Genomic DNA, 12,536 nt, shown 5'->3' on the forward strand with positions numbered 1-12,536 from the left:
TAGTAGTCAAGGAAAATGAAAACACAAACTACCACTTTTTTTATTTTCTATTTACTTTATTTAATCAGACTTCCTAACTAAGTACTAATTATTAAGTAATTTCTGTAAAGAACCGTAATGCATATAGTATACAAAAAAACATTCACTTAGGCAATAAGTAACTAACTCATAATTCATTATAAAAACATTCAGACTTAACATAATAGTTTATACAGATACATTCAGGATTAGAAAAATGGATAAGAATATCATCCGGAAAAGCAGCTAGTTTAAACATAGTGTTTTCTAATGAAATATCTGAAATCTTCCTATAGTGATGTATAATGTGTGGTTTAAAAAAAAAAAAAAAAAAAAGGTCTATCGGGAGAAGGAATAGCAGTGGAGAGAAGGGACGCCTTTACTTGGTACCCCGTTGCAGTAGAATATCTTCTGAAAATACTCCATTAACTAGAACTGAGGCTTTAGGAGATGAATGAAGAACATTTCATACCTTAAGGAATTGGCCCCCAAACCTCATAATATCTTAAAGATTCCATCATAAAATTCCAGTTAAATCTACAAAATGCCTTTTCAGTGTCAAAACTCATCAAAAGCAAGTACCCCTGCTGCAAACTGGATTGTTCTATGGCGGCAATGAGTCTTCAACAATCAGTTTAGGTAGAAGGAGAAAAGAAAATCAGTCTTCCATAATTTTGGCTAATAGTTTCACATCAAAATTAATTAATGAAATTGGCCTATAAGAATCTGGTCTTAAAGCATCCTTCCTAGATTTAGGGACAACAGTGATGATTGTTTTATTGGAATTATAAAGAAATTGTTCTTTAAATATTAATTCTTCATAAAAATGACCCAGTGGCATTCCAACCTGATCTACTAAAAATATGTAAAATTCACTGGAAAAACCATCAGATCCAGGAGTCTTAAAAAGCTTTCCCTGAGAAATTATCCTCCTGAATTTCTCCCAATTTAATAGTCTCATTTACATTTTTTAAATGTTGTCTAGAAATTCTTAGGAGATTTAAGGGAGAAAAATCTTGTTGCACTTTGTTAATATTACACGGAGTTCCCCGGTATAGATTAGAATGATATTTATGGAAAACATCAGCAATTACTTTGTTCGAGTTAAGCAGAACACCAGCATCATTTCTCATAGCAGGAATAAATCTACAGCCCATCCAGGTCTTAGTTATCCTGGCCAGCATACGCCCTGACTAATTACCATATTAGAAAAAATACTTAGGCACGTGGACGAATTAAAGCATTCAAAGAGATTTGCATTGCTACAAATTTAGATTTATTGACAGGTGAAGGGTATAAAATATATCTACACTTGTCAACCTAAAGCTGTTTTTTCAAAAATAAAAGCCTCTTAGTAAGTTCTTTTTTTTCCTGTATGCAGCATATGCTATAATATCGTCCCTTAAAATGGCTTTAGCCGTTTCCCAAAAAAGGGAAGCATTTCCTGGTGCTCTCTGTTGTCTAAAGGCATTATCTTTATAAAGATAGATAGGAAATTTCCAACTACCTCTCGAACCAATTCGCAAAAAAACTTCAAGATGCAACTATACTATGGAGTGGTCTGATATTGTAATAAGACCAATTTCCACATTCAAAGTTTCTAGTTGAAAAGACTTTGAGAGAGCAACACATAATCTAGCTTGGATTGGCTGCCATGTGCTGTAGAAATGTGAATAAAGTCCCTCTCTGTGAGACGTAATATATGTCATGAGTCAGTCAAGTCCCAAGGAATTGCAAAAATATGAAATGCTTTTCAAAGAGCTACATTGAAGGACAACGGCAGGTGGGTTTTATCAATTGAGGCATGGTAAACACAATTAAAATCCCTTCCCACCTGTAAGAAAGCAGATGCATAAGGCAGGAACAATTGAGAAATTGTTTGTTTGTAAAAAAAAATTATGGGAGTAGGTATTTGGGCATAAACTTTAGAGTGTCATAGGCAAACCATAGAAGGTGACTTTGACAATCAAAAATCTTACCTTCAGGGTGTTTTATGGTTTTAATTTCTTTAAAAGGAACTGTTTTCCTTATCAAGATAGACACACCAGGCAAGGCAAGGCTGAGGTCAGAAGGCACAAAGAGGAAAGGCAAGGCTGAAGTCACAAAGCCTGGAGGCCACGAGGCAAGATGAGGATTGGCCTTGGTATGCCTCAAGGCAAAGGTGACTAAGGAAGGGAAAAGGGAGGCTCAATGTTGAAGCATCTTGGGACTGACAAGACAGGGTTAAGTCGTGCTGCAGTCTGGGTGTGGTGCCGGCAGGAGGGAGGAGCTTGCCAGCCAGGAGGGAATGCTCATTGGGGTCCTCTGATGGAGGGGAGGCTGCATAGCAGCTGAAACTGTAACAACCTCCTATTTTCTCTAATTGTTTTCAATTTACTACCCGCTAGTTTCATTGAGCATCCTTTAGTCCTAGTACTATTAGGTTAAATAACTGTTTCCTCTTTGCCTGTTCCATCCCACAATACACAAGCCATTCATTGATACAGCCATTTATTGCTACAGAGGCATAATGATATTCACAGTTTTATTCTCCATTCCTTTCCAAATAATTCCTAACACTTTTACTTTTTTAATGGCCATTGCACCCTGAGCTGAGGATTTTAATGAATTGTCCACATTGATACCAAGATCCTTTTCCTGGGTGGTTACTTCTAATATGGTACCCAGTATTGTGCACCAATAGTTAGGATTATTTTTCCCTATGTGCATCACTTTGCACTTGTTCATGTTTACATTTCATCAGTGGTTTAGATGACCAGTTCCCCAGGCCTGCCTCCAATGCACTGGTATTGGAGGTGGGCTACTTTTCCATGGGCCACCCTGTAGAATTTAAATACATTATATACATGGGAAAAAGGCTCTTCTCCCATAGTCTCTCTAGCACAGTGGGGAGATAAGCTTATACAGGGAGGGTTATTTCACTGGTATTAGGTAAGCTGTAAGAAGGATTTTGTATTGTTATTCCCTTCTTTTAATCACAAATAAGCATTTATTATTTAGTGTGTGAATTTTCTTCCACTGTGTTTCATTTAGGGGCTATTGAACCATCCATTAGAATTATACATTCAATCAGAGATTGTCACTGAAGTAGCAGGTAAATATTCTTTATACTCTGTCCAGCAGGCACTTGTATTGTGTGCATTTTTAAGTTGCATACACCTAAGTTTCATGTGACTTCCTGAAGACCTGGGTTCTTTTGCTTGTGAAGTCCTGGAGTTCAAAGTATTGCTAGGAGATTCTCCTGTGAACGGAAATAAAGACCTGGTTCTCATCAAATAATTTGGTGTGTAGTTGGCCACCCACCTTTTTGTTTTTGAATGCCTGGGAACTTTATCATTTGGTTCATGGTCCTAAAGTGAGAAAGCTTCTGATTTTTCCTATATTGATTTTGTATGCCAAGATTTGAGAAATCAGACGTTTCCTTCAATAACTGGGGGGATCAATTACTAACCGGAGGAGGAGAGATGCTTCCTGTTGGTGGTGGAGCACAGTGAGTGAGAGACTGGGGGTGGGTTTTGATGCTATGAGTGCAGAGTGGTTTGAGAGAGAGGGACACTGGTGGAGATAAGTTGAGGAATAGATAGATAGATAGATAAACTGGTGAGGACAGGATGGGGAGGGGAGGGTGAGTGACTGTCCAGTTCTCCCCACTGTATTCCCCCCCCTTTTCTCTTTTTTCACCCTGTCCTCGTCCTGTCCTTCTTGCTCTCTTTTTAATCCCTTACCCTGTCTCCTGGATGAGGACAGGGTGAGATAAAGTGAGAGACTTGTGGGGACCAGGCCACATTGACAGATGAAGGAAAAAGGCAGTCATTTCATGCACAGTATCAGGGCTTTTTGTGACACTGCTGATAGCTTGCAGTGTGGGGAACTGCTGGCTTACCTGTTCCTGCTGGTGCAGTACCCTATATATATATAATTGGTTTTCTCTGGTTGTTACAAATCTGGGCCGGTGTTTAAGTTTTCTTAAGGAAAAAAAAAAAGATAAATCTTTCCACCTCTGTCCAAGGCTTTCATTTTGATCCTTTTCAATAGTATCTTGGCAAGGATTTTTTGTACAAACTACTAAACCAAAAAGAACCTGAAGCAATGTTCCACAGCAACATATACCTCAAACAAAGGAGCAGCCAAAGTGGCATGAACACCCAAAATTCTTAAGGTTGGTATCATAAAGGTCTTTGTGAGCTATTAAAGTGGCACAATGATCACATGGTAAAATCATCTACCAGCCCCCACCACTACCACCACTTCTAACTAATCAAGGTAGTGTGCATAATAAAAAGTCTAAAGAATTTTTTTTTATTCTGTTATGCAAATAAAATCACTTAAACATGTTTCTCATAAAGGTTCTTATCTTATGTTCCTCAAAATGTCAAAATTATAAAGCAGAGCATGTGGATATCTCAAAAGTGTTCATTAAATGCGTGCTCTTTAATAGTCGCCACATCCCAACACTCCACTAAATAAGGTTAAGTTGCCGCTAGCTTCTATGGATGCCCAACATTACATTGTGTCGGCATGATAATTGCCCGCGTCGGGGCTTTTGTAACTATTTCATTTGGATATGCATCTCGCAGCTTATCATGCAGATTTTGTTTGGTGATCATTCCATTTTGGCTTTCTTCCTTTGTGTTTGATATAAGGATGTTTTATACCACAGTTTAGTAGTGACATTGGTCAGGTATTTGCACAGTGTTGCTTGAGTTTGTTATCCTTGTGGATCGCTGAAGTTTGAGCACAGTGCTTGGTAATCTTAAACAGTGATTGAATATGCTGGTCATTAATGGGGATATTCCATGTCCTTATTTTAGAGTACTTGGCAATGAAACCTTTTGTCTCCTGCTGCTTTCCCAGGTGCTACCTCCCTGATGGTTATTTTTGTCCCTTCCACTATTATGGGCTAGTTTATTCTCTTGCAATCTAGGTTGGAGAGGCTAAACAGGTTCACATTCATGATATACATTTTTATTTAAGCTTTCTCTTAAGTGGGTTTTGGAGATATGTTTCTTGTACTGTTCTTTGAATATTCTGCATGTTTCCTTGGTGGAGCGTCTCAAGTTGCCTTGTTCATCTTGAACCTCTTTATTTTTTTATTCCCCTACCTCTTTGCTTAAGTTGCCAGGACAGTTATTTGCAGGCTCCTCTCTCCCCCGCCCCCCCCCCCCGTCAAATTCTAAATAGTTTCTTTTGATGTACCTCCATTAAATGCTCTGTCCTGTTCATTTTTATACTATGTGCAGACATTTGATATCTTTTTGTGTATTTTTTTCCTACCTTATTGCTTTTTTTTTGGTTTTGGTGTGAAGTGAATTCCACTTGCGGTTTATCCAGTTCCCTGTTTCTCTGTTTCCCTCCCCAGTGAGATCTCTGTTAGCTTGTCTCATATGAAAGCTTTACTTGTTTTCCATCGAAAGCTGAAGGTTGGCAGGGTTGCTGGTTTTTTTTTACTTCGTTATTAATTATGTAAGATTTTTAGCTCTTGGCAGATTTGGGTGTATTTTATCGATATATTCATCTTAGGTGCTCAGGTGTGTGTTTGCCGAGTGATTAAGGGACATTTTTACAAGGGCATGGTCAGGTATTATAATTGAATGAATTTCCATCTTTTGTACTTTCCATTTTGCGTCTTTCATTAGGAGTGAGTCAGTTCTGTGATGGGGATTCATGTCTATCAGAGTAGAACATAACAGGACCCCCATATTCAGCCCCTGTATGGCTCTGCTAGTTAGTCGGATAAACTCATTTGGCTAGCCAGCATAGCATATTCAGGAGCGCAGCCGTGCTGCTGAATATACCTGGCTACCTTAGGACAACTCTATATGGGACTACCAGACTTAGCTGGATAAGTTATCTGTCTAACTCTGCTCCATCCTGGAATGGATCTGGACCGCCTGTCACTTATCTGGCCAAATTCTAGTAGGGCAAAAAGTTATCCAGCTACAGTTTTAGCTGGATAAGTGGCCAGATTTTCATTTAGCCAGGTAACTTCTGTTTGTACTTGGGCAGCATGTCTGACAAACCTGAGGTGAAATTGATTTGCATTTTTTTTGGACCATCAGTTTCCTCCTGATTTGGGCTTCCAGAACCAGCCTCTATTGAAGTGTGTTGCCATGGGTCTTCATTTGCAACTACCTGGTAATTTTCCCCTTATATTTTATCCCGCTCTCAGCTCACTTAACCCATTTGTTGCACTGACCAGCCTCGCTGGTGGGCCACACATCAGAGCTCTTTCTGGAATTTGGCAATCTTGGACCCTAGGTTTGCCCATTAGGTGTCACCTTTGCACAATGACTGAGATGCTTCCCCCATCTTTTATAAATTGTATGTTTTTGCGTCCTGAACTAAAGGGAATAAGTAGTGCAGGGATTCAATTTAATGGTTTAACTCTGTGATTAAGGAAAACATAGCACAGAATCTTTTCATCATTTGTAATTGCTAACCAGTTTTAAATCTTTTTTATTGAAAGAATTTTAGTTTGGCTCAAGATCAGACAGTATTTTAGATCAGTCACTGAGCTGGTTGGATCATGTTGGCTTCAACATTTTAGTGGGGAAAAAATCCTCTAGATGTGGTCTATTTCTGGGACACTGATTTATTGAAGAGTGCTGCAGGACAGAGCCATTAGATCTGTTAGTTTTGCTAAGTTAATTAAAGTTAAGTAATGTGAGATGTAATTAAAAATATGCTTTTTTTTTTTTCTATTCTCAAATGACTAGACTCTTCTAGCAGACTGAAAGGTATGGTATACTTAAACATTTAGACCTAGATTAATCATTTTGCTATACATTTCTTGAGATTAGTGCCCGTGATGAAAAAAAAGGGGGGGGGGGCGTGGTTAGGGTGATTTTCCAGATACCGCAACGTGCGCTATTATCGCATAGCTATTTTAGTGCAATGTGCGTTAAATTTATAGGGAGAGAGAGCTCTCATATAAGTAAACTATTTATACCAGTGTAAGAGGGGTAACTAATAACTCGGGGTGAGGTTTTGGTGGTGCCCTAGGGGGGTGCAGTTTTATATGCATAGTCAGAGGTACGAACAGCACAGTACACATCAGTGAAGATTTTGTGATTTGGAGTGATGAAAAGGTATACAAAGATGAGATTTGTACATTGTACTCTCAAGCTAGCTTGATAGCAGCTAGGTAGAGATTACATCAAGCTAGGTTGAGAGTACATTGTACAAATCTCATTGTGTGTACTTTATCACTCCAAATCCCATACTAATATATACACTGTAAAACTACTTCATGTTTACAAGGTAATATAAAAGATGGAAATGTTTTTATTTAATAATGTTTACATTTTTGCCACAGAGTCTACCTCAAGCAGTCACAGGAAACTAGGGGACTGTGTCTTAGCCCACCTGCTCCCTGTGGTTCAACCTCAGGGGAGGAGGGCAGGGGACAAAAGTGCCTGGGGATGCCAAAATCCTAAATCCGTCTCTGGATGGAAAGCACAACTGTGGGGGAGAGGGGGGAGCAGCAGCAGCATACAGCCCTACTGCACACCCCAAGTTCCCAATTCTCTGGGGTAGAGGAGAGGGAAATCCCCTAACAGGGTGCTCAACAGACCGCTAAGGATAGTGTGAGAGCACTCAAGGGAAGTTCAACTGCAAGTTTTTATTTTATATCTTTTTCCCAGGAGCAGGCTACTATTGGGGGGAGAAGCAGCCCGAAAAGATTGTTCCCAGGAGCTAGAGGCTTCAACCAGGCTGAGAACAAACCAGGACTCTGGGAGCTTGAACACCTGTCCTTGGATCACACTGCTGGAGACAGAGATTACTGGTATTGGCCAGGACCACCCCTCCCTTATAGCCCAAAGTGAAGTCATGAAAGAGGTGTGCCTTTGTCTCCATCAGCTATGGAGGAGGGAAATACCATCAGTATTGACTGGTCTAGCAAGATAAGGCATATATGATTAAGGAGAAAATGGAAGCAACCTCACAATAGGAAACAGCTGTTTAAGGCTCTGAAAAAGTTTTTTGCTTTTACAAGACCCATTAAGAGTCAGGTCTTTTGGGTGGTAGAGACAAAAACAATATTTGAATTCAACAAAGCATGAGATAAATAAGGAAGTGTTGGGAATTACAATGCTAAATTAACTGGACGGATTGGCAGACTAGATGTGTCATATAGTTTTTATCCCAGGACAAGCAGGATGCTAGTCCTCACATATGGGTGATGTCAGTAACGGAGCCCTAGTGTGGGAAAAACTTCTGTCAAAGTTTCTAGAAACTTTTGACTGGCAGCCTGAGGCTACTGAGCATGCTCGGCATGCCATGATATTCTCTGCCACAAGGGTCTCACTTCAGTCTTCGTTTTTCCGCGCCGCTGGATATCAGCACGGACACCGGAGCCCTCTGAGTTTACCTCAGTTCTAATTAAAAACATAGTTATATTTCTTCTCATTTCTCCCTCAGGGGATCTCACTTTGCTCAACTCACTGGCTGGTGAAGTACTTTAGCGTTATTCTTTTAAATAAACGCTACTATTTTTTCAGTCATCGACGGCCGTCGGTGACAGAATGGCGTCGGGATTCAAAAAATGCCCAACTTGTAACCGAACAATGTCGTTTAGAGATCCGCAGTTAGGGGCGGATTTTAAAAGGAGCGCGAATAGCCTACTTTTGTTTGCGCTCCAGGCGCAAACAAAAGTACGCTGGATTTTAGTAGATACGCGCGGAGCTGCGCGTATCTGCTAAAAACCTGGATCGGCGCGTGCAAGGCTATGGATTTTGTATAGCTGGTGCGCGCCGAGCCGCGCAGCCTACCCCCGTTCCCTCCAAGGCCGCTCCGAAATTGGAGCGGCCTCGGAGGGAATCCTCTAACGCCCTCCCCTCACTTTCCCCTCCCTTCCTCTACCTAACCCACTCGCCCGGCCCTGTCTACACCCCCCCCTTACCTTTGTTGGGGGATTTACGCCTCCTGGAGGGAGGCGTAAATCCCCGCGCGCCAGCGGGCCTCCTGCGCGCCGGGCTGCGACCTGGGGGCGGGTACGGAGGGCGCGGCCACGCCCCCGGACCGCCCCGGGCCGTAGCCACGCCCCGTACCCGCCCCCAAAATGCTGCCGACACGCCCTGAAAACGCCGCGACGACCGGGACCGCCCCCGACACGCCCCCGACACGCCCCCCTCGGAGAACCCCGGGACTTACGCGAGTCCCGGGGCTCTGCGCGCGCCGGTAGGCCTATGTAAAATAGGCTTCCCGGCGCGCAGGGCCCTGCTCGCCTAAATCCGCCCGGTTTTGGGCGGATTTAGGCGAGCAGGGCTCTGAAAATCCGCCCCTTAGAGTGCGTTCGATGTCTGGGTGAGCAACACGACATTTCCTCTTGTCAGAAATGACACCCAAAGGCCGAAAACTGCGTCAGGAGAAAATTCAACAGCTCTTCAGCCTGCAGTTGATTCCCTCTCTGGCCACTTCATCAAAGTCCTCACCGGTAGGAGCTTCGAAAAAAGTCTTATTAAAAAAGCGCCGACCTGACGGTTCCGGAGATAAATCCTCCCCTACTCCATCAACATCGTCTATTCGCTCGGCGGTGGAGGTAAGGCCTCGGCATAAGCACCGTCATCAGCATGCCTCGGCGTCACCATCGGGATCCGTCCGCGGGGAACCGACAGAAAAGCGGGCTAGGTTTACGGCCACCTCGATGCCTGAAAGGCCTACTACGCCAGCACTTGCGCCACAGTTAGAATCGTCCCCGCCTCCAACGGTGCCACTTCCTATCCCAATGCCGCAGGACTCCACATCCTATATAAAGGAAGCAGTTTTACAAGCCATCAAGAAACACTTACCGGCGACATCGCCAATGCCTGTGACGTCAACCTCGACATTGACGTCACCGATGCCGGCACAACCTGTGCCGATGTCCGTTCCACCGACGATGGCATCGATGCCGGGCACCGTCCCGATGCCACTCACGGCCCTGACACCAACCACAGTCTCGATGCCGAGCACCGTCCGGATCCCGGGAACTTTCCTGACTCCAGGACCCTTCCCGATGCCACAGGACACACAGACTCACCGTGCATACCTTTTTTCCTCGATGCCCACATCGATGCCCCCACTTTCATCGGGCATGTCATCGATGTTTTCCACGGCTTTGGGTCCAGCATCGACGCGAATTGCGGCCACCACTGCCGTACCTTCATCTACGGGAAGGGTATCAATATTAACGATTCCAACACCAAAATCTACGATGCCACTCCCTTCTGGAGATGCTATATCCTCTGAAGCAACATTGTTTTCGGTGCTTCAGAAGAAATATCAAGACCTACTGGATTCCTTGCCCTCGAATCCAATGGAAGAGGAGTCTTCTTTCCAGGAACCTATTCCAGGACCCTTTGGTGTACCTCCTCCACCTACAACTGCCAAGCCACATCCACACACTCCAGATTGTGATACATGGAATGATACACAATCTGACTCTTCAGAAACTTTCATGTCTGACCCTTCTCCTCCACACCCAAGGAAACAGTCCCCACCAGAAGACCTTACTTTTTCTGCCTTTATTCAGGATATGGCTGACTCTATCCCATTTAAGTTAGAGTCTGAACAAGATATCCGTCATCAAACCCTTGAGGTATTACAATTTGTTGATCCTCCCAAACAAATTATGGCAATACCTATTCATGAAATTCTCCAACTTCAACAAAGAATGTGGGAACATCCTTGTTCTATTCCTCCCATTAATAAAAGAATGGACTCAACATATTTGGTCCAAGCTGCACCAGGTTTCCAGAAATCCCAACTACCACATTCTTCAGTAGTTTTGGAGTCAGCACAGAAGAAGGCTAAAAGAACAAGGGGGCATTCTTCTAATCCTCCTGGAAAGGATAATAGGTTTCTAGACACTTTAGGTCGTAAGGTATTCCAGGGTGCAATGCTAAACTCTAGAATAGCAGCTTATCAATTGTACATCACCCAATACCAACGAAACATATGGAAGCAGATGGAGGAGTTTATCCCATCTCTAACCCAAGAATACAGAGAACGAGCACAAAATCTAGTTCATAAAGCTTTTGAGGCTGGAAAACATGAAGTAAGAACAGCCTATGACTCTTTTGAGACAGCTTCAAGGGTGGCAGCTTCCGGTATAAGTGCCAGGAGATGGGCCTGGCTTAAGGCATCAGATCTCAGGACAGAGGTCCAAGATAAACTAGTGGACCTTCCCTGCACGGGGGATAACTTATTTGGGATGAAAGTTCAAGAAGCGGTCTCCCAACTTAAAGAACATAACGAGACCTTAAGGCAGCTATCCTCTATGCCTCAGGATACTACTACACATGCTGCACGCAGAACCCAAAGGAGAGACATCCGGAGGCCTTATTACCGTCCAAAACGATATTATCCTCCTGCAACTAGGCCTCGCCAATCAAGGACCCAGCACAGAACACAGCCTCGCCAACAAAGAGCACCCAGGCCTCAGCCTGCCACTCAAACGGGTCCTGCAGCGGGCTTTTGAAAATATCTCCAGAGAACTAAGCCTTTCAAGAAATCCTCAACCAGAACTCCCTGTAGGAGGAAGATTATCCAAATTTTACAAGAATTGGATAACAGTAACAATGGATCAATGGGTTCTGTCCATAATATCTCGAGGTTACAAACTCAATTTCCTATCAATTCCTACCGAATTTCAAGCACCCCAGATTCCTCTCAGCAAGGATCACATTCCTCAGCTTCAAATAGAATTATCCACCCTTCTGACATCCAGGGCTATAGAACCAGTGCCCCGATCTCAGCAGGGCAGAGGATTCTACTCCCGATATTTCCTCATCCCAAAGAAAACGGGAGGCCTATGTCCCATCCTAGACCTCAGAAATCTCAACAAATTTCTAAAGAAAGAAAAGTTCAGGATGGTTTCTCTAGGCACCATGCTTCCACTTCTCCAAAAACAAGATTGGCTTTGTTCTCTGGATCTACAAGATGCTTACGCTCACATTTCAATATTCCCTCCTCATCGCAAGTACCTGCGATTCATAGTAGGCCACAAACACTTCCAATACAGAGTACTACCATTTGGACTCGCCTCTGCTCCCAGGGTATTCACCAAATAGCAGTAATAGCAGCACACTTACACAAGCAAGGTGTCCATGTCTTCCCATATCTAGACGACTGGCTCATCAGAAGTCAATCTCAACACGGAGCAATAACTTCTCTCAACCAGACAATTGCTCTACTTCACTCCATGGGATTTCTCATCAATTATCAAAAGTCCCATCTCACACCGTCTCATCTGCTCCAATTCATAGGAGCAGAACTAGACACCACTCTTGCAAAAGCCTTTCTACCCGAGGATCGAGCAGAAACACTATCCTTCCTAGCAAACTCGCTTCACTCAATGGCACACGCAGCAGCTCATCACTTTCTAACCTTGCTAGGACACATGGCTTCTACAGTTCATGTCACTCCTATGGCAAGGCTCGCCATGAGAATGACTCAATGGACTTTAAGATCACAATGGATCCAAGCCATTCAGCCACTACATTCTCCAATTCAAGTAACCCACCAGCTACGATCAT

General features: G+C 43.1%; 1 protein-coding gene and 1 long non-coding RNA gene across 2 annotated transcripts in view; both read left to right on the top strand.

Annotated features, from left to right (window-relative positions):
- The window catches only part of KIF21A (kinesin family member 21A), a 443,437-nt gene that overhangs the window by 17,298 nt on the left and 413,603 nt on the right, over positions 1-12,536 (top strand).
- LOC115099468 lies at positions 2,103-4,171 on the top strand. Its single transcript, XR_003858785.1, has 3 exons — positions 2,103-2,179; positions 3,052-3,112; positions 4,054-4,171. It is a non-coding gene; the product is annotated as an uncharacterized LOC115099468 (long non-coding RNA).

The sequence above is a fragment of the Rhinatrema bivittatum genome, chromosome 9, assembly GCF_901001135.1.
Source record: "Rhinatrema bivittatum chromosome 9, aRhiBiv1.1, whole genome shotgun sequence".
Classification (NCBI taxonomy): domain Eukaryota; kingdom Metazoa; phylum Chordata; class Amphibia; order Gymnophiona; family Rhinatrematidae; genus Rhinatrema; species Rhinatrema bivittatum.